Here is a 22,289-nt window from a genome sequence, read left to right on the forward strand (position 1 = left end):
TTGCTCAGATCCCAGGCTGACTTGCTTGAGACACTTATAACAGATGTCAGAAGCAAGAACTTGTAATTGGTTAATTTCAGCCTTGTTTCCTCAGGGATGTCAATGTTGTCCATCCTGATCAAGGTTACCTTAGTGGAGCTTAAAGGTCTGCTAGCTGAAACAGTAAATACATCACTTTAGGTGGATGGTTCCTCTTTCATTGGGCAAAGCTGTTATCCAGCTGTTCCTGGAAGAAATCTCCCTTACACAGACATAATTTAGTCAGGTCTGTTTTGAGTTTTCCCTTAGGGAAGCTAGTTGAACATGGGATGGCAGAGCAAGTGCAAACATATCTAGATGGCATATCTTATCTTGACTCACATTTCAACTGTGCTCCCAGCCCAGTTGGGGGAACAAGGCAACTTCTGTGGGCCCAGTGGATGATTTGTATCTGGAGGTGAACAGAGGCCAGTTGTTTCAAAAGAGGTCAAATATATTCTCAGCTCCCCACATATAACAGAAGATGGACACTGCCGTTTTTAAGCTTTGAAGAAAGGGTGCAAAAGCCTACCTCATACAAATGACTGACAGTTTCTGATTCTTTTGCATTTCTGCACTTTTTAAAAAGTGATTTTTATTTAGCAGATGATTATTATATAATGTATTTTATTATTCATGGTATTGTTTTATTGTTTATTTTGTTGGAAACTGCAGTGTCTCGTGGAGAGGTGAGGTACAAATGTTTTAAATTAAGTAATGAAAACCATAATTGTTAATATGGATATTTTTGGGCTTCTGGATCTTATTATTTTACCTAGCCAAGTGGATTTTCTAGTAAAAACAAATTCAACAGATGGAATGCTGCAAAAGTGGCTGCAACAGCTACTCTAAAGGAGGCAATCCACAGCAATATGTGCAATGTGATCCTCCCCCTCTCTTGGCAAGTGCTTTGCTGAGAGAAGGAGATAGATCTGATTTGCAACTTGCTAAGGCACAGCACCCTGTGCAGTGCTTCCTTTAGTGCAGTGGTTCTTAACCTTTTCCACTGCCAGCACCCCTTGGATTTCCAAAATATGCTCTTGCACCCCCTGAAAAAATACCTTTCATTTTTAAATTTAATTTAATTTTAATGTGTGTTTTAGCCTAACTTAGCTAAGATTAAATGAATTTTTAAAATCTCTTGAAGAAGGCCTCGCACCCCTAGAAAAAATGTCTCGCACCTCCGGGGGTTCGTGTACCCCAGGTTAAGAACCACTGCTAGTGGCAACAGCTACTATGAAGAAGGTAATCCATAGCAACATGTCTCATCTTCTCTTGCCAAGAGAGGGAGATGGGGAACCATTTTACAACAAAAAGCGACCCCCTCCCAGGGCAATATTGGTCTTTCAGAGGAGGAAAACTTTATGCCCTTGCAAATGGCACCTGTTGCTATGAAAAACAAGATTTCAGTCCATCAAGAAGAAGACATGGATATAAGACATGGAGTTGAACGACTTCTGAAACCTCCATTTTGCCTCTATGTTTCTTATTTTGTGACAGGACTTGGGTTTACTTTTGACTCACAAAGAAGATGGCGTGTTCGTTACCTTTAAGTACATAGGATGTATATTTATACCAAGAAAGAAAAAAATAAACATATTTGATGTTTCTATTTCTTTAACTTCAAATATGCTATCTTAATTCAGCTTGTCATATCTGTAATTGCTACACGCTTGTGCTATATATTTATCCCCTGATGATTTGGACCTACAACCACTTTTTTACCCCTCTGTGCATATGGGCACATTTATAATATTAAGATTTCCGTGATTTAGGGTAGTATTAAACTACCATGTCGCATCAGCGCAAGGATTTCTGCTTGCTCAATGATAGACATGGCGCTACAATGAAGTCCCCCTTATTTTCAACCTTGCATGAAGTAGGAAGAAAACTGGTTATAGCCCTCTTACTTTGTTATTATTTATGTCGCACTACTGTTGTGTAAAAAAGCTGTATTATCATTATCTTGTCTTCATAGCTCAGTCACTGTTAGCTGCATTTTAAAGCTGGAAAATTGATGCCCAATATCACCTAGCAAGTCCAAGCTCAGCAGGAATCCAAACTTTATCCTAGGAGATGAGTATCATTCTCAAGGATGACCAACTTTGCAAGATAGGACATATTTCTTTGAAAAGCACTGTAGTTGATTAGGGACCTTGGTATGTCTAGGTGTCATAGTCCCAAGAAATAAGACATGAGATTCACTTGGACAGCTGACAGCACATAACAAACATGGTCCTCTCCAAATGTTGTTGAACTCTAACTCTCATCATCCCTGACCATTGGCCATGCTGGCTGAAACTCATGGAAGCTGAGAGTCAACAACATCTGCAGGGCAACGCATTGGCTACCCCTGGCTTAAAGAACTGGATGCCAGTTTTCTCTGGTAGTTTTAAAGTGGAATAGCCTCATCCCATAACAAAGGTCCCGTAGTTTAGAATTTTGTGAATCTTTTGGTAGGTGCCTTCAAGTCAATTACGACTTATGGCGACCCTATGAATCAGGGACCTCCAATAGCATCTGTCGTGAACCACCCTGTTCAGAACTTGTAAGTTCAGGTCTGTGGCTTCCTTTATGCAATCAATCCATCTCTTGTTTGGTCTTCCTCTTTTTTTTACTCGCTTCTCTTTTTCCCACCATGATTGTCTTTTCTAGTAAATCATGTCTTCTCATTATGTGTCCAAAGTATGATAACCTCAGTTTCATCATTTCAGCTTCTAGTGATAGTTCTGGTTTAATTTGTTCTAGCACCCAATTATTTGTCTTTGTCACGATCCATGGTATGTGCAAAACTCTCCTCCAACACCACATTTCAAATGAGCTGGTTTTTCTCTTATCCGCTTTTTTCACTGTCCAACTTTCACATCCATACATAGAGATCGGGAATACCATGGTCTGAACCATTCTGACTTTAGCATTCAGTGATACATCTTTGCATTTGAGGACCTTTTCTTGTTCTCTCATAGCTGCCTTCCCCAGTCCTAGCCTTCTTCTGATTTCTTGACTATTGTCTCCATTTGGGTTAATGACTGTGCCAAGATATTGACAAGTTCAATGTCCTTGTTGTCAACTTTAAAGTTACACAAATCTTCTGTTGTCATTACTTTACTCTTCTTCCCTTTCAGCTTTAGTCCTGCTTTTCTGCTTTCCTCTTTAACTTCCATTAGCATTCGTTTCAAATCATTACTGGTTTCTGCTGGTAGTATGGTATCATCTGCATATCTTAAATTATTGATATTTCTCCCTCCAATTTTCACACCTCCATCTTGGTCCAATCCCACTTTCCTTTTTTTTTTTTTCAATAATTTTTATTCAGATTTTCATAAAACATACAAGACAAAATCATAAAACATTCAAAGACAAAAAACAAAATCAAAAATAGTTAAACAAAAAGAAAAAAAGAAAAAAAAAACAAAAATAAAAAATAAAGAGTAAAATATTGACTTCCCATTTGTCAAAGATCAAATCAGTTATAAGTCTATAATATATAACAATCCTGTCTCTTAAGTCATATTATAAAAACACTTTCCTCCAGTAGTTATCTTACTTAATCATCAAATCTCATAAACATTACTTTATTCTTTCCACAAAAAGTCAAAGAGAGGTTTCAATTCTTTAAGAAATATATCTATCAATTTTTTTTTCCAGATAAGCATATCGATTAATCCATCTCATTACTAATTATGATAATCTTATTGTCATAACCATAGTCAAAATAAACATTTCAATTAATCCATCACATCAGAATCTGTTAGGTTCAATAATTTCAGTAGCCATTGTTCTATTATCTCTATTAGTTCCATTTTCCATCTTCCATCTTCAGTAGTCTTGTTAAGTCCAGTAATTTCAATATCCAATCTTCCATTATCAGTATTCCATAATAATCTTGCTGTCAAAGCCATAGTCATATAGTAAGAGTCTGATGGGAATTACCTCTATCCCAAATATTTTCTTGCCATCCATTCTGAATAGGTTGCTGAAATACTGCTGTAAAATCATATCTCTGTTCTTTTTTTCAAAATACACTGGGTCATCTCTTAAAAGTTTTTCCATTGTCACATGGCTGCAGTTAATTCCATAGATTTTCTCTATATTGGGCTCCATCACATCATTCCAGTCCAGAAGATTATCCATGCCATTGATAACTTTATCTCTAGAATCTTCATTCATTTCTTCAGAGATAACATTGAGTTCCAAACAATAGATTTTATTTCTAAAGTCCATAGACTCCAAATCTTGTTCCTGTTCCACGTTGGTTCCAATCTCCGGGATCTCCTCTCTCACAGGGACCCCTATTCCAGTCTCCAGGGTCTCCTCTCTCACAGGGACCCCTGTTCCAATCTCCGGGGTCTCCTCTCTCACAGGGACCCCTTCCAGGGTCACCTCTCTCACAGGGACCCTTATATCTTTAATCTCCTGCTTCATTTTACTCAATTCAATTTTCGTTATCTCAATCTCATCCATTATTTTCTGAAACATAGTTATTTCCAGATTTTCAGCCACTTTCTTAATTGCCATTTTAAAAGAAAAATATAGGAAAACCACTTCTTATTTCAGCAACAATTGGGTTAATACTCCAAACTTGGTGACATCACAGTATAAACAGAGCAGACAGCCTTATCTCTCCAATAGTTAAGTAAACAAAATGCAGTTCCCAGGATCGAAACAATTAATGGCAATCGTCAAGAAACAGATTCGTCAAAATAAAATAGACCAAAAAGAGAGTAGTCTCAAAACAGTATAATATTTTTCAAAATAAAAATCTGGAATAGAAATCCCTCTTCTGTGTATATCTTTAGAATGCAAATCCAGGACAGCTTTTTGCAACAAAAACAGAGATAAGCTATTAATTAGTGCGTAGCAGAGAGAAGTTATGGCTCCCCAGTGGTCCAATCCCACTTTCCGTATGATATGTTCTGCATATAGATTAAACAAGTAGGATGATAAAATACACCCCTGTCTCACACCCTTTCCAACTGGGAACCAATGTTTCTCCATATTCTATCCTTACAGTAGCCTCTTGTCCAGAGTATAGGTTGTGCATCAGGACAATCAGATGCTGTGGCACCCCCATTTCTTTTAAAGCATTCCATAATTTTTTCATGATCTACACAATCAAAGGCTTTGCTGTAATCTATAAAACACAGGGTGATTTCCTTCTGAAATTCCTTAATCCGTTCCATTATCCAACGTATGTTTGCAATATGATCTCTGGTGCCTCTTCCCTTTCTAAATCCAGCTAGGACTTCAGGTATAGAATGTGTTGATCTGACTCAAAAATCAATCTTAATTGCAAGAACTACTTATCATGGATTGACACAATGAAATCATGGGGTTCCAGGAAGTAATTAAGTGGGTCAGCAAACTCAGTTGCCTCTATGATGGTAGAATTTTCTAGAATTAAAAAAAAATCAAGGCTTCAGTTTATTCAGTCATGCATTAATCTCCCTTGATAGCCTATAGGTTGCACACACTGAATGTCAGTGTTGGCAAATGTGAAAATAATTTTGGCACAGATAAATATGGAATTGTTTTATTGGAAGACTATTGTATGTTATCCCTTTGTCTCCTACCTAGTTTTTTTACATAGGAAAGGCTAAATACTAACTCCTCCACAGTCTTTCATTATACTCTTTCAACTCCCACTGAATTGAATATGTGGGAAAAGGAGAAGGCAGGTAACTGTTCTCTCCTGAAACATGATTTAAAGAAATAATACTTATTAAGTGTGGAATATCAATTTCTGTGCATTGGCTACACTTTAGCATCATGGTAAACCATGGTTTATCAGTGTTCTTACCCCCCCGATGCAGCCATGAGAAGGAGATCAGAAGCATATATTTCCATATTAGATGGATTTTCACCCACTTGTAGAAAAAAAAGCATTATTTTGAGACTTTCTTTTTTGCAATGGTCAAATCCTATGATTTTTTTAAAAAAAATTAAATTTGATTTGAGTCAAATTCACACATCTATCAACTTGGAGGAAAAAACAGTATGAGTACATGACATTGGCACTCCTGGGTTGTCACTAAGGTTGTCCTGAAGTTTGGAAAGAGAACCGGCTTCCTGCATCTGCAACCAAGAAAACTCCATTTGAACTGTGGCATGACAGGGTACCAAGTATGTCACACCTTCGTGTATTGGGGTGCAAGGCTTTTGTGCACATCCCAAAGCAAAAGAGATCCAAACTTGACAACACTGCCAGGGAAGTGATTTTTATTGGATATTCTCCAACGAAAAAGGGATACAGAGTAATAGATCCCCAAACTGGCAAAGTTGAAGTATGCAGAGCTGTCCATTTTGATGAAAGAAAGTGCGCACACCGACCAGGAGGGGCACCATACCAAACAGATGACAGCAAAATGGAAGAAGAAACTGAATTATTCTTCCACCACAGAAGGTATAACAATATACTTGCAGAGGAAGGTGAGGAGTCTGAACCAGGAGAGGCAACAGAGCCAGAAGAGGCAACAGAGCCAGAAGGGGCAGCCGCAGCACTAGCACCCAGATGCTCTGAACGCACCAACAGAGGTGTACCACCAGAGAGACTTGCTTACCTTGCAAGAAATGAACTTCCAGAGCCAGAGACCTGGAAACAGATTGATGCCTTACCCAAAGTCGAAGCTGAGAGGTGGAGGCAGCCAGCCAAGGAAGAACTGGAATCTCTACACCAAAGTAAAACTTGGACACCAACCAAGATTCCTCAAGTAAGGAAAACTGCAGGCTACAAGAGGAAATTCAAGAAGAAGCCAAATGCTAAAGAAAAGCCTGCATATGAGTACTGTTACCAAGCCAGATGTGGTGGTAGCTGTGGGATACCTGTGCTGAAAAACCAGCTTGCCAACCAAAAGGGACTGGGAAGCAAGCAAGGACGCAACAGACTCTTGGAGTCAGAAGGGGTGAGTTTACGCACCAAGTACATAGACGTGAAGCACCCACCTACCGCTGAGGACTGCTCAAGATTGAATATTGTCCAACAGAAGAAATGACTGCAGACACTCCCACGAAAGGCATTGGGCAAAGTCAAGACATTGCAAGCTGCGACACAAGAAGAATCTCGTGGACTGAACCAAACACTCATTGAGAAGGGGTGTTGGAAGTGGGGCAAGAGCAACTCCTGTTTTGTTCTTTTGTTTAAGCTCCAGAAGGAAGATAGAGCTAGGGTCCTCCAGATGGATAGGCTTTGTTTACCTTTTACCTGTGATGCTCTGACTGACTTCCTTCTGTCACATGATTTTCAACCACTGTGCCGTGGCACATTGGTGTGTCGCGAATGGTCCGCAGGTATGCCGTGGGAGTTTGCTCATGCGAGAATGTCCCTTAACAAAATTTCACTTTACCAAATGGCAGTTGTGTTGTGCAATAATGATAGCGATTGACACATAAGGGCAGGGTGGAAAGCGGAGCAGAGCATCACTGACGCCTGATGAGGAGAATCCGAGGGGGAAGTTTGTTGGTTGCTGCCCCAGGCTGTGAGAGGAAGTGGATCTGCCCCCCTTAGGTCGTTGCTATGGGATGCATTCAGTTCTATTGGACAGACTTGCCACCTTCCTTGACCTGCCGCAAATCGCCATGGTGGGCAGTCAGAGTACAGGCAAGAGCTCCATCCTCAAGAACTTCGTTGGCCGGTCAGTCAGTCAGTTGTTCGTGCAAGAGACTCTTCAGCTGCGTGCCTGCTGAGTGGCTTCCTTGTGCTTCTGCCCACCCATCAGCTGTGAGCGATCTAATTTTAGGTGGGAGGTTTCAATCCCAAAGAGCAGGGGATTCAAACCTCCCGCCTAAAATTAGATCACACACAGCTGATGAGCGGGCAGAAGCACAAGGAAGCCACTCAGGCATCCAGCCGAAGAGCAGGAGATTCCCCAACAGCAGGAAAAACCCCTGCCGCAGCCCAGCTTCTCTATATCACCAAACGTGGGCCCCCCAAAGCGCAGGGCCCAGGGCAACTGCCCCGATTCCCAGTGCCTAGGGACGGCTCTGGTCGAGTGTGATATTCGTAGGCAGCTTTATGAATGGTGGAATGTGACGTTCTCTCCCCACCTCCCGTAGTTGATATGGATGAGTACTTCGATGTGCGTTCTCATTGTCCAGTCCAGTAGATGCGTGGGGGGGGGTTGTCACGAAGAGTTCATGCGGTTTCCCCACCCTTCTTCCTTCCGTACACACAGCTCAGACTCTGTGCTGTTAGCTACTCTGCCAATGTCTATTCTAGGGTAAATTACAGGGCTGTACTAGAAGTAACCTTTGTGCATCTACTCTTGTTGCCATTATTATTATTATTATTATTGCAATTAGGATTTCATATCCAGGGTTACAATAATATATTGTTACAACAGTATAAAAACACAGTACTGTATTAAAATCAGTTAAAATAAATAACAATTTAGTAGGTGGTCTTTGCTAGGTGGTCTTGGCCTGGTTTATACGTTTGTCAGTCCTTTTTGCATAAAAGCTCAGCTTTCTTGGGGTGTTGCTGCATGAGAAAAGTCTCAAACTACCAGACTGCCAAAAATGTCAAGATAAATAGTTTGTTATTTCCATTTTGTTTTAGTTATTTTGTTATTTCTGAATTTAGTTCTTTTTTTTTTCAGGACTTATTAGACATGGATAGATTTTTAATTTAAAAATGTAAGTTGGACAATGACAATGAATCAGGTGTGGCTGGCACTGGTTCAGGTAGTAACTCACACAAATAAACAAAGCGCAACAAACAGCAGGGCTTGTTTGGAAGGAATGGTGGGAGTCTTTGATTTTTTTAAAAACAAATCTTTAATTCAACATCCACTCCTATATAACACCTCACAAACTTCCATGTGTTTGTCTTCTCAAAATCCCAAATAGGAACATATGTACTGGCATGCTTACATTCCTAGTGGGGAACCTAGTGGACAGGTTAAGTAATTTGCCTAATGCAAATCAGGAAGTGTGTGTCCTTTAGAACTACATGCTTAGAACATGGGACATAGAGCCTCAAAACCTAATGCCAAACCCCAACCATCAGAGACCTTCTTCACAATACGTTGTAAGCGGTGCTAGGGAGCAACTCCCATATCTGCCCCTGCTGGAAGCACCATGCTCCAGATAACATAATATTTCTAAATATCAACATGTTCTACACTTCAAAATAGGTACAGCCACACAGAAAACTCAAAAGAGTACTCCTAGCTTTTGCGTGTAAATGTGAATTTACATGATGAAATGTGAATTCCATCAACACCAACAGCAGCATCAAATTACAAACAGAAGAGGAATGGCCGCAGGACTGGCCTTACCATCAGACAGAGTGAGGCACCTGCTGCAGGTGGCACATCCTGAGTGGAGAACAGCATTCTGCTACACAGCCTCTCCTTTACCCCCCAAACTAGCATGTGTTTTAAATTGTGTTTTTAAATTGTTTTTGTGTTTTAAAATTTGTGTATTTGTTTTTTAATATTTTTAATTGCTGTAAACCGCCCAGAGAGCTTTGGCTATGGGGTGGTATATAAATGTAATTAATAAATAAACTAGCCTGCTGTCCTCAAGTGCTGTTGAGGACAACATCCCATTGCCAATGTTGAAGTAACATTCAACTGCCAGTCTAAGCTTCTGTATGTGGAAGGTGGGGTGCCATCTTGTCCTTTGCATCAGGCAGGAAAACACCTTGGGCCAGCTATTGGCAGATGGCCTCTTCCCCATCGATGTCTTGCTCCAAATCTCACCTATCTTTCTCTTCTGGACGAGTCATGTGCTCCAGAAGTGTGTGCAGTTCATGTATTATCTTCACATCAGAATGAGGCTGTCACCTCCTTTACTCTCTCCCACCTTCAGTAACCACACTTTCCCTTCAAATACTCCTTTTATAAATGTATGAAAGCTGGCTAAAAGTAGAGTTGAAACATTGTACAATTGCAACAGTGTTGACATTTTTATAATTTCAAAATGTTCTACATGTAAAATAAAAATTTAAAAAATCAGTTTAAATCTGTACTTAAAGCAACACCCCTTGAATTGTACAATGTAGGGGATAAATTACCCTTGAACCAGTGCTGGAACAGCTGTTCCTATGAGGTGTTGCCTCAGATCTGTATGGCTCTGCCTGAATCACTGCACTCAGTGTGCCAGTTGTGATGCAATGGCACAAACCTCTGTTTGCACTGCTGCAACTAAACATGCCCATGGGGGTGGGGGATAGGCTGCCTGCCGGGTGAAAAAATATCTTGCACAAAAACTGCTTGCAAAAAGTGGCATCACTTCATGATGTGAGGCATGGCATAAGCCTAATGCAGCATTTATGAACTTTATTTTTTTGCCCAGCTAGTGGCACAGAGGGCAACTATAATGCAAGGCTACACATTAGTGACACTGATACTTAAATCTTTAATGAATGCAGGCATTACAGGCAGGTGTTAATTCTACAAAGAGTAGTTAATAGAGTGTTTGCAGGTGGAAGGACAATGAGTTCTGTTTTATGCCAAAAAAATATGAATTTAGCTATTCAAAATATTTTGAAATATTCATCTCCCAATTAAAATGCTGATTTCAGCTTCTAAGCAGTATAATACAACTAATTAAATTGCTTAATAATTATGCCTACACTGAGATCCATGAGGCATTTGGAGATATTTAGAAAATTCAGTTTTTGGGCAATTCTCATCAAAAGTTCAAAATTCTTGCCTGCTTCTGCACAGTTAAGGGATTTTTTTTTACTTGCTGATCTGATGATGAAAAAGTTAGGCTTGGGGTCCAGACCATTGTAAAAACCTCATTTTCTTGCCAGTGCTGAAAAGTTAATTGGATATTAGCAGCAATGGGACATTAATGGTGGGAATGTACCCAGCTGTGGAAAGAAGAAAATAACCCCCTTTTTATTGTAAAGGAGAAATTATAATTAAGTTACAGGAGATGAACCACACTAATTTGTACTTGCTGACATCTGTGTGATGACTTACTTCAAATCTTTTCTACAGTTTTCAAACAACTCAAATATTGTTTGTACTGGCCTGTTTAAATTCGCAATTTGAATTTCAAATATTGCAATTTTTCTGTTGTTCCTTGTCTTTTGCCACTTGTTAGGCCTAAATCCTTCAATATTTTAAAAATGGTGTTGGGTAATTCTGTAGTGACTAACATATCATTTGTAAATTTTTGTTCTATACTATTTTGTGTTTTAGTTAATATTATTTGAGCTCCAATTAATACTAATTTGTTTGTTAACTGGCTTAATCTACAAAAAAAAAATCAAGAAGTATGCCACTGGTAGTTTAAATGCTTTCTTTTGAGTGTGTTTTAAAAGATGTTACCAACATAAGTTTTGCAACCTCAATAATTTATCTGGAACTTGGATAATTAAATTTTGTAAAAGTATGAATAATAAAAACAAATCCATTTGCAGAAATAAACATTAAGATCCAAACTGAAGGTAATGTTTTTTAGAAACGATGAAGAAAGGTTTTCTGGCAAATGACCTGTGACCAACATAACACATTACAATTCATTGTCAGACACCAACAAATAATTGCTTCCACACCAAGACTGTGTGCATATGACACTTTACTATGCATTCACAAGCTGCAGGTCAGTACTAAGTCTGTGTGGGAAGCTGTAATGCCCACAGGAATTTACACTTGGCTGTAACAACACTCTAATGATTTGTTTCCTTTAAACCCAACATTTATCATCATTTGCAAGGAGCCAAATGTTACAGAAGTCTCCTTTTTCAAGAAGAGAATTTCATATTAATGATCAAACAAATTTTTGGCAACAAATTGTCTTTTCAGTTCCCCTGTCTCAAACTCAACAATAACAAAGTTGCTAACTGACATAAATACTTCAGTGGATGTTTCTGCTTCTGTGCTTTCTTTCTTTCAGGATAATGACATTTCCCATAGTAGATGCATTATTCCCTGTATTTGTGTGGTTTATTATAAATTATGTGAAAAATTAATGATTCATGCATGTGGTGGTAGTATGTTGGTCACAATAATGGTTGCATGCAAAACAGACTACGTTTAATATCTCACATTTTCTTAATGCTAGCAACTTCAAAGAAAAGAATAAAGTTAAAAAGTATAGTTTTTCTTTTTACTTATTAAGCGGAGAGAAAAGTATGTGTTTTTGTGACCTACATAACATACTCAACTAACAAAGTTTTATTGTCCTAAGCTCATCTAATTTTGTTCCTAACATAAAATTTCTTCTCAGTGTACCAAATGAGAAAGCAAAACTATCAATATAATAAAGGGTCATTACCTATTGCCTATTTTCTTGGAGAGATCTTTAATTGAAGATGGGGGGGATTAGAGAAATTGTGAGTCATCTTGCATGCTGTGCTTATGGTTGTTTTACTCCTGTGTAAAATGCCATTTTGAAAAACTATTACCAGATAATGAAACTTTGGAAAATTATGTTTAAAATGATGTAGAAAAAGTTAACTATATGTGAAAATGAAAAATGGAGTTGTAGATTGACATTTTCATGGAATTACCAGGTTGCTGAACTTACTTTGGCACTTGAGACTGTAGTTTGTTAAGAGTGCTGAGAGTTACTAGGAGACCCCTATTCCCCTCACAAAACTACAATTCCCAGAGTTCCCTGGGAAGACAGATTGATTGTTAAACTGTAGCTTTGTGAGGGGAATGGAGGTCCCCTAATAACCTCAGCCTCCTTAACAAACTATAGTTCCCAAGATTATCTGGGGAAGCCATTATTGTTTTAAAGTAGTATGACCTTGCTTTAAATGTATAGAGCAGATGGGGTCTAAGTCTATGAGATAAGCTGTGGACAAAGGTTGCCTCAGGATAGATTGTCCTGATTTGTGCTTGAATCCCACCTTTTCATGCCATAGTTGAACAGCCATCATATCTTTTTCTAATTAACTTATTGAGATCTAGTCCAAATAAGACAAGATTATGTTGGCTATGCCTACTGAAGTTTGGTCTGAGAGTGAAATGAACCCCAAAAATGCCTCATGTACAGGTTATTCCCATCACTTTCTTCCCTAAATCTTACACCTAGAGACTGATGCCTGAAATATCTGCTGTTTCTACTGCTAAAGCAAAGAATCTCATGAATGCATTAGCATCACAATAATATCTACCCTCAAAATTTGGCCACACAAATTTATTAACTCATTCTGAGTTCTTGCAGCTTAGCATTGCCTGCCCCAGTTTCCATCTTTTTTAAAAAAAAAAATCATTCCCTGCCTCAACACAAGATTATAAAAGGACTGTTGTTGTTACCTGTGGCACTGGTCTTACAAATAAGAGCAAGGCCATGTGAACCACAGTACACAATGGTTAACATTATGGACCACAGTTTCTGCTTATTTTCCTTTATAGCTCTTCAACCAACACCTTTTTCCTGTTCATGACAGAAAGGTAGTTAGAAGCATCTTCATGTAAACCACTATGCCATCCACTTTGTAAGTGCTCTCTTGCAGCCTCATTCAAGTCTTTGTACTTGGTACAAACTTTGGTAATGCATGTGCCCTGTACCCCTCATACTATTAAAATGCAATAACAACATACAGGTTCTTTCAAAACAGCAAAGTATACTGACCAAAGAGAATATGTAGAAAGCCATACATTGTGAAATGCTCTTTAGACCTAAAATCTTAATTTTCTGTAGGTTCCTAGCACTGTGTAAGCAGCTGAAATTTTAATATAACAGATTTGCTTCAATGCATAGATCTCTATATCCAACTTTTCCTGTCATTCTAGTTATACAGTACTGGTAGCTGCCTCAGTATTTTCAGTTGGGATGTTCTCATGTCCCGCCGCTGCCTGTACCTGGACATTTTTTGTCTCTTTTGAGGCAGACACATTGAAGGCTACATGCATGATGTCTGATGAAGGTGTATCTTCAGTATATATCTGGGACTCATTAGCTGTCTTCTGCTTTTTGAAGTAGTTGCTGATATCCATAGCTAAACAAATAGAAACAATTCTGCTTCTTTACATTCTCTCCCTAGCAGCCTTATATAGAAAAACCTTGCATCTTTTTTTCAACCTTTATCCAATCAATACAGTAGCACTAAGTCTCTATTTTCTAAAAGAAGGATTTTTGCTTCCCATTTCCTGAGAACCTTGTTGGCACTTTTGATTTCTATTCTGCTGGGTTACTTTTGGTTTCTATTTTTGGCTGCTGCCCCCACTTGCCCCTCAGATAGCAGGGCTGGGTCCAGCATCACCCTCAAGATCCTCATGTGGTCACAAAAAAGGCACCCACAACTCCTTTGTTTATATTTTCATTGCATTTCTGGAGTTTCAAAATACTGTAATATTTGCACAAGCAGCATCATTAGATCAGAAAAAGCAGCATTCATCTGAGCTGCCTGCTGGCCCAGGAAGGCTCTCCTCCAAACAAGCGCACAGAGTCTGAGTCTGGCCACCATTCTCAATAGGAGTGGTCTCAGAGATCACTCTAAACCTCTTGTTGATTAGCTAGATGTGTGTGTGTCTGTGTACATTAAAATAAATAAATACATCTAAGATTCCAGAGGGGGGGAGTGCCCCTTACTCCCCCTGCCATGGACACCCATGGTTTTTTCCTCTGTTTCACTGATCCCTCCTGCTCATCTGCACCTTTCCCTCCAAAGAGCCACAGGCAACTGAGAAGAATTCACACTCCTTTTGAGTCAACCCCTTAATGCAGCAGTAATTATCTCTCAACCCTAGGTCCACAAGTGAGTGGACAGTTATTCATCCATCATCTCAATTACAGCGTCTCCCTTTTCCAAAAACCCAAGGTGCCCCCATGGGAGGCAAGACTTGGACCTGGGGGAGGGAATCATACCCACCCCAGAAAAACAGGACAAGCATGTTGTAAGCATTTTATGGGCACAAGTACAATGTTGAACTAGAGATGCATCTGTCAAATTTGGTTTCTCTCCATTTCTCCTTTTTCAATCTTAAGTTCAGTTTTCCAAAACTAGGCAGCAATTATTCTTAAAAAAAATCCTCATGAAAATTCTTCAGCATTAGTGTAAATGTCTCTTAATATACAAATGTTTGAATGCAATTTCCCCTAATATACACATTTTGCAAGGCATTTTGTATGTTATTTTCACTAATGAATGCATTTTTATGGACACTTTACCCCAGTATATGTATTTTTGTTCACATTACTCAGCCAGAGAACTACACTGCAAAATTTGGAGAAGGATGAATTTTTCAGGAATGGCTGTTTCGGTTCTTGAATTGTTTTGAAAAGTATGAATTAGGTAGGTTCACCTTTACATGCAAACTGAACTGAAATTCTTCCCCATCCCTATGTTGAATGTGATTCCTCCCCTGTAGTTTGGTATATCTCAATCCTGTCAAGGAAATTCTGATATCAAATCAAGTATCTTTCATGAACTGCTCCATATTGTTTGGTTTATGACACTCAAGGCACTTTTTCTTGAGTAGCTACTTCATTCAGTTCTGAATCTGAACATGAGAGTCTCAAGAAGCCTTACTATCATCAGAGTTCCTTGGGCATCCCCATCCATCTAGAAAAGGAACTGGAGAAAAGATCCTGTCACTTCCTTCTTAATATACTTGGCTATGTTCTACCTCTACCATCAGAGGCAGTATGCTTCTGAATACTGTTTGCTGGGAATCACAAGTGGGAAGAATGCTGTTGCACTCAAGTTCTGCTTGTGGGATTCCCATGGGCATCTAATTGACCACTGTGGAACAGAGTGCTGGACTAGATGGGCCTTTGGCCTGATCCAGCAGGCTCTTCTTATGTTCTTACACAGGGCAGAATAAGACATTACAAGAATCAAAATATATACCACCATACTGAATTTCTCCTCCTGTACTAAATGTGAAGCACAATTTATCTCTCTTCTTGATGTCATTAGGCTGAGCAGCCCATCAGGCCTGCCGATGCAGCCACTGATGTGCATCAGGAAATCAGATGCACCACTTCATATTACCAGAATACATATTACCAGCAGAACACATATTAACATATTAACAGTAGGTTGCATGCCACGTTACGGGGGGGGCAGGTATGCCATAGGGCTGCCCTTTTGGATGGCAACCCCATATTTTGTATGTGCAATTTTCATCTTACTTGCAAATTCAGGCTGTGGATAAGAAAAACCAAAATATCCATTGCGAGAGATAAAACATAGTACATGTATTCAGCATATTCAGTATTCTCAATATTCTTCTAAGTTCTGTTTTGGCAGAAAAGGAGCTTACAGACAGGGGACAATGAGATTATTTTCAATGTCTGTTTCCTAGTGGCTCTCCAGAAATACACTTTCATATATTTTTCTAAAATGCTTAATACGTGTCACAGAATGGTAAATTGGGAAGAAGAATAAATCTGTAAGAATAATAATGCTATTCCATTTTTGCAAACTCCATATTATTAACAGTGAATAATACTGTTATCAAGCACAGGATGCTTATTTTTCTCCTAAACATGCTTTGCTGAAAATCTTAGCAAAATTAAGCTGTATGACTTGTATAGATTTCTGCAAAATAATAAAGTGATCCAGGTTTTTCAAAAACACCATAGGCATAGAATCATAGAATAGTAGAGTTGGAAGGGGCCTATAAGGCCATCAAGTCCAACCCCCTGCTGAATGCAGGAATCCAAATCAAAGCATTCCTGACAGATGGCAGTCCAGCTGCCTCTTGAATGCCTCCAGTGTCAGAGAGCCCACTACCTCTCTAGGTAATTGGTTCCATTGTCATATGGCTCTAAGAGTTAGGAAGTTTTTCCTGATGTTCAGTTGAAAAACTGAACATAATAATAACTGAGCGTAATAAAAGTTAAGCTTACATATTTTGTAGGATCATGTCTGCTGGATTGATTGCACTAGTTATTAACTCTTCACTGATTAAAAAGTACAAAAAGGATTTTATGTTGACCCACACATTCTCTATATCAGTGTTCTCCAACCTGGGGTCACCAAATGTTGATGGACTAAAACGCTTATCATTCCTGACCATTGACCGTGCTGTCTGGGTATGATGAGAGTTGGAGTCCAACAGCATCTGAGGGTCCAAGATTGAAGAACAGTGCTATGAATGGTAGAGCTGATCCTTGACACAACATTTATTAGCCACAGAGGAAAAAAGAATATAGCCTTTGAATGACAATATGGGGTGTTATGATCGGGGGGGGGCATTAATGGAACCTGGATGACCTAAAGGTGCCCTTCCACTAGCAGAAAACCTCTTGCCTTCCCAACTTAGCAGAAGGCATTGTATGAGAAAAGGGACCCCAAGTTTGAGTAAGCCCTTGTGTAAGTTATTATGCAAGCTCATTCCTAAGTATGGCCCACTAGATTTTATATACTCTATTCTGCATGTTCGCATACTAAAACACAAACTAATGATGCATTGTGAGAAGACTTCTGTGAGCTCTTGAACAAGAGTCCACAGAACAGTACAAATCCATTTCTGCATCAGTAACTGGTTAAGGAACGTGAAGCAGAGAGCAGGAATAAATGGGAAGTTCTCCAAAATGGATAGATGTAGAAAGTGGAGCCCAAATGAAGAGTACCAGGACCTGTGCTTTTCAAACTTATTCATTAATGATTTTGAGTTAGGGGTGAGTAGTGAGGTAGCTAAGTCTGCTGATGATATCAAAATGTTCAGGGTGGTTAAAACCAAAAGGGATTGTAAGGTGCTCCAACAGGCTGTCTCCAAACTGGGTGAATGGGCAGTAAAATAACAAATAGAATTCAATGTAAGCAAGAGTAGCATGATGCACATTGCGATGCATATATGGTAATTAGGAAATAAATCCTAATTTTACAAATTTTATTTTATTATTTTATTTTATTACATTTCTAGACCGCCCTATAGCAGAAAGCTCTCAGGGCGGTGTACAACAAATAAAATCACAATTAAAATATGAGCAAGTGTGAAAAATATAACATGATAAAAATCCGAAATAGAATTGCCATGAGTTTATAAATTAAAATCCATATTAGGTTTAAAATTAAATTTAAAATGTTTAAAAAGCCTGGGCGAAAAGGTAGGTTTTTACCTGGCGCCGAAAAGATAACAAAGAAGGCGCCAGGCGTATCTCGTCTGGGAGGGCATTCCAATGCACTAATATGTGTGTGTGTGTGTGTGTTTATATACACACATATATACACACACACACATATGTATACATTGCAGTAACTGATGAAGAACAAAACCTTGTGTGTAGCAGCTGTGAAAAAAGTGAATACTATATTAGGGATGATTAGGAAATGGATTGAAAATAATACTGCCAGTATCATAATGCCATTATACAAATCTATGGTCCACCCACACTTGGAATACAGAGTACAATTTTGTTGTTTTGCCTCAAAAAGGATATTGTAGAGCTGGAAAAAGTTGAGCAAAGGGCAACAAAAATGATCAAAGGGATGGAGCAACTCCCCTATCAATAAAGGTTGCTGCATTTGGGAGTTTTTAGTTTAGAGAAAAAGTGAGTAAGAGGCAACATGATAGATGTGTATAAAATTATGCATGGCATGGAGGAAGTGGACTGAGAAAGGTTTTTCTTCCTCTCTCCTAACACTAAAACCTGTGAATGTCCAATGAAGCAGGGCGGACAAAAGGAAGTACTTCTTCACACAGTTCATAGTTAAACTATGGAATTCACATCCCCAAGATGTAGTGATGGACACCAACTAGGATATCTTTGAAAGAGGACTAGACAAATTAATGGAGGACAAGGCTAACAATGGAATGGCTGCTAGCCATGATGGCTATGTTCTGCTTCCACTGACAGGGACTATATTCCTCTGAATACCAATTGCTGGGAATCCCAATTAGGGAGAGTGGTCTTGCACTCTGGTATTGTTTGTGGGCTTCCCATAGGTCTGCTGGTTAAGCACTGTGAGAACAGGATGCCAGACCACCAGGGCTATTCTTGTGTTCTTATCAGTGTATATTTCTTTGGATACAAATCAAGGCATCAGCCCCATTTCACTATTGCCTATTTGTAGCTGAAATCAGGCCTCTTCGAAGACATTTGGGCCTCAGCCGAGTCAGGTCGAGATAGCCCCAAATCTCTGTGGGTCAGGTATGGCAGCCCAGAGTGATCCGGGGCCATCAGGATGGGGCATAGAGCATAAAGAACAAGCAAGTGTGTGTGGGAAGGAAGAGAAACTGAAAAGGAGGCACCACTTCATGGGAGAAGGTAGGTGCTTTTCATGCCTGACCGCTCCTCCTTCCCGCCAGGCCTCCTCAAGCCCGGTGCACTGAATCCCCTCCAGGAGCACCTTCCCAAAATGCAGGGAAGCCGCTTTAAAAAGGAGCCCACAGTATAATCTTCTTGCTTATCAGCTGATAAGCAGGATTATTCCTCCTGTGTAGTGCTGGTCGCTGCTGATTTGTGGCTGGCTCCCCTGCATGCAGAGAAGGTCCTAGTGAAGGAGCAGCGACCAGCAACGCACAGGATGGAATTGTCCTGCTTACCGATAAGCAGAAAGATTCCATCCTGTGTGGTACTGGTTGCACCTGCCTGCTCTCAGTGGGGAGCAGGGGAAAAGGAGATGTAGTGCCTCCTTCTTCCCTCCAACTATATTTTTAATTTTAAAAACCCTTAGCCCTAACCCAAATAACTTCAGAGATGGATCCGGAGTGGGGCAGGTGGTCCCCTCTTTGGGACAGGGTGGATTGGCCCTCCTCAGGGCCCACAGCTTGGGTCCATAGGGTGGATAGGGAGGGCTGTGCACAGCCCTATTGGAAAGGAGCGCCACTAAGAGCCAAATCTCTTTTGAAAACTAGGGTAGCACCGGTGGAGCAATAGAGGCATCTGCCCTTGATGCAATCTGGTGCAAAATAGGCATCAAAGGTCATGTACATTACCATCTATTATTAAAATAATATTACATTATTTAGTATTTTATTTTCAAAATTGAATAATGAACCATTTTATGGTGGATGATGAAAACTAGATATAACTTACTCAGAGGCTTAGTGAGGGTAAGAGGACAGGCGGAGTCACATCATTGCAGCTTCCAACTGTCCCTGAGGCCACAGCCTAACACAGCATATCACATTCATCCATTGAATGTTGCTTGGAGGAGGGAAGAAAATCAGAGCTCTGTGACTATGGCCAGTTGCTGCCAATTGTTGATAGTGTTGTGTGATAGGTCTAAGCAGGAGCACTCTATCTGATTAGTGAGAAATCACCTGCATTTGGACTGATTTGGACTCCTCATTAACTACAGTTGTGCCAGATATCCCTGAGGCTTCCTCTGGTCATTTTTCTATGGATACTTTTCAGCTTGTAAAGCCTGAGGATGTGGACAGGACTCTGGGAGAAGTGGGGGCCACCACTTGTTCCCTTGACCCTTGCCCATCCTGGTTAATCAAATCTGCCAGAGGCGGAGTGGCTGGCTGGTTGGAATTTTAATTAATATTTCCCTAAGTGAAGGTTCTATGCCAACCTTGTTGAAAGAGGCTGTGATAAGACCTTTGTTAAAGAAGCCTGCATTAAACCCTGTGGCTGGATGAATCTGATTATCTAGACCCTTTTCAATCAGGCTTCAGGCCTGGTCATGGGACAGAGACTGCCTTGGTTGCCCTGCTTGATGACCTACGCCAGGCATCAGAGAGGCGAAATGCATCCCTGTTGGTGAAGCTGGACCTCTCTGTGGCTTTTGATACCATCGACCATGGTATCCTTCTGGGCCATCTAGCTGGGATGGGATTGGGAGGCACCTTTTTATGGTGGCTCTGGTCCTACCTGATGGACTGGTTCCATAAAGTGGTGCTGGGAGACTACTGCTTGACCCCCTGGTCATTGGTCTACGAGGTCCCACAGGGTTCCATTCCCATGCTCTTTAACATCTATATGAAACAATTGGGAGAGATCATGTGGAGATTTGGAGTTCGATATCATCAATATGCTGATGACACACAACTCTGTTTCCCTACCACCTGACCGCAGGGAGGGAGTTGAGGCTATGAAGGGCTGGATGTGGGCTAACAAATTAAAACTTAATCCAGACAAGATGGAAATGTTGCTGGTCAAGGGGAAAACTGTGCCAGGAATAGGGCTGCAACCTGTTCGACATGGGGTCGCACTCCCCTTGAAGAAGCAGGTCCTCAGTTTGGGAGTACTCCTGGATCCTGCCCTGTTGCTTGAATATCAGATGGCTGCAGTAGCCAGGAGTGCTTTTGGCAAACTCAAACTGGGCTACCAGCTGTGCCCGTTCCTGGAAACAGTTGACCTGGCCACAGTGACACATGCATTGGTGACATTTCAAGGCTTGATTGGGGCTGCCTTTGAAAACAGTTCGGAAATTGCATTTTGGTTCAAAATGTGGCAGCCAGAATGTTAACTGGATCATGGCACAGGGAACATATCCCTGTGCTTTATCAATTCCACTGGCTTCCAATTTGTTTCCAGTCCCAATTCAAAGTACTGGCTCTGACCTTTAAAGCCCTAAACGGCCTTAGGCCAATGTACCTGAGGGACTGCTTATGCCCATATGTACTTGCCCGTGATTTAAGACCAGCTGCCTCTGGTGTCCTTTGTGTGCCTGTAACTAAAGATGTCAGATTGGCAGGCGCACAGAAGAGAGACTTTTCAGCCACGGCCCCCAAGCTCTGGAATATCCTACCCCAGGAAGCCCCCTCTGCTCCCTCCCACTCTGCTCCCTCCCTCTGGTTTTCTGGAGACTTCTGAAAACCATCTTGTTCTGCAGAGCCTTTGGGAGGGACTGAAGGTAGAGCCTGCAACTGATTTTATTCCCCTCCCTTTTTAGTGTTTTACCTCTTAATATCACTCCCATATATTTCTTAATTGTATCTTATGTAATTTTTATCTGTTTTAATGTTTCTGTAATTTTATTATGCATGATTTTATTGTGAGCCACCCTGAATGCCCTATGGTAGGGTAGAAGGATGGGATGGAAATAGTTTAAATAAATAATACATAACTTTTAATTTCAGCTGCAGTACCTTTCAACATCCTGAACTATTCATAATTTGTCCCAGACTTTACCAGTCATTATACACAGGAGCAAGGTCCAGGGGCAACCTGTTTTGTTTTTGTTTTAATCATATGTGTCCCAAAAGATGCCTTTTAATGTGTGTGATCTTTGATACTGTTTCCAGGAAGTGACTCTAGAACTGTGAATTCCCTATAGGCATAAAAGTGCTGAATTGCAGCACCAACTGGAAAGCTGTAGATCCTACAATTGCAATTAAAAAAAGATGGTGACTGATACAGCAGTAAACATACAATGGAACAAACTGCTGAGGCATTTTCCCTATGAAGAAAACTCCAAAGTTCAGTGGAGATCAAGAAGAATAACAGTGGCTTTGCTA

General features: G+C 40.1%; 1 protein-coding gene across 1 annotated transcript in view; it reads right to left on the reverse strand.

Annotated features, from left to right (window-relative positions):
- Positions 1 to 22,289, reverse strand: part of SPON1 (spondin 1) — a 488,651-nt gene that overhangs the window by 447,051 nt on the left and 19,311 nt on the right. The window lies entirely within an intron of this gene.

Source organism: Rhineura floridana, chromosome 2, assembly GCF_030035675.1.
Source record: "Rhineura floridana isolate rRhiFlo1 chromosome 2, rRhiFlo1.hap2, whole genome shotgun sequence".
Lineage (NCBI taxonomy): Eukaryota > Metazoa > Chordata > Lepidosauria > Squamata > Rhineuridae > Rhineura > Rhineura floridana.